The following is a 1,142-nucleotide window of genomic DNA, read 5'->3' on the forward strand; positions in this document are numbered from 1 at the left end:
ATATAAGATTTCTATAAATTTTACTAGAGGTAGGGTCTTATACTCCTTTTTTATGTGTCGTATCTTAAATGTTTTTGAATATAGATCCTAGCATTGCATATCATAATATAATGTCTTTTTATTGTATACACATATTAAGCATTATAATAACCATCTTATGTGCATTAAAGAACCGAGAAAATGATCCTTCGAAAAAGAAAGGAGACCCTAAAAACAAGATAATCGATCCTTCGGTAAGAAAAGGTGATCGACAAATTTTTGGGATAAGAACCTTCAGTAAAAGAAGGGAACTCCCATCAATTTTATACATAGTTTGAGCTCAATACCCTCCAAAATCAAAGTAATGTTAAAAGAATGCTTAAGAGAAGTCAAGGTCAATTACATGCATCGCATAAGAGTTTATATCAATAAAGGATCGTTTTCTTTTAACGTAAAAAGAAGTTAGGAAAATGTCAAGAGAAATCAAGTCAAGATTCATGTGTTTGCATTCTGTGTATTTTAATGTTATAGGCATTCAGTTATGAGTCACATGTATCATAACATAAGTAAATGAGAAGCATCTAAAAGTCAAACCACTCGGATTAACAAAGACTTCTAAAAATAATAATTGAACATTGCATCAATATTGTTTTTATTTTAAAACTCGGAGTGGCTGGGAATAGATACAGTGACACCATATAGATAAACTATTGAGAAACTTTTGTTTCTAACTACCCCTCTCCCCGTACCATCTTCAAGAATGACTCGATGCGAAAGAATACACTACTTAATTGAGATAAAAAGACCAGTACACTATAAAATGATTAGGAGCGGGATATTAAAGACATAGATATAAAATGTTAAGTACTTGTTCAAATTCATACTAAAGATGAAGATCAGAATAGGCAATTGTTTAGTCATAGCTATGCAAAAATGAGAGAATTAGAATTTTCTGTGTGTCTTATTTTATTCTTATTGAGTGACTACAATTGTGGCTATAATATTTATTTTTTTTGTTTATATAATTATTCAATATGAGTAAAATGTGTCATTGTTTTTGCCTTTATATTTTAAACTATAAGAAAAATGTTAAGTACTGTCGAAAAAATGAATAAATCTGATAGTACACTTTTTACCGTCAGATTTTACGTCAGAATTTATCT

The sequence above is a fragment of the Arachis duranensis genome, chromosome 2 (genome assembly GCF_000817695.3).
Source record: "Arachis duranensis cultivar V14167 chromosome 2, aradu.V14167.gnm2.J7QH, whole genome shotgun sequence".
Lineage (NCBI taxonomy): Eukaryota > Viridiplantae > Streptophyta > Magnoliopsida > Fabales > Fabaceae > Arachis > Arachis duranensis.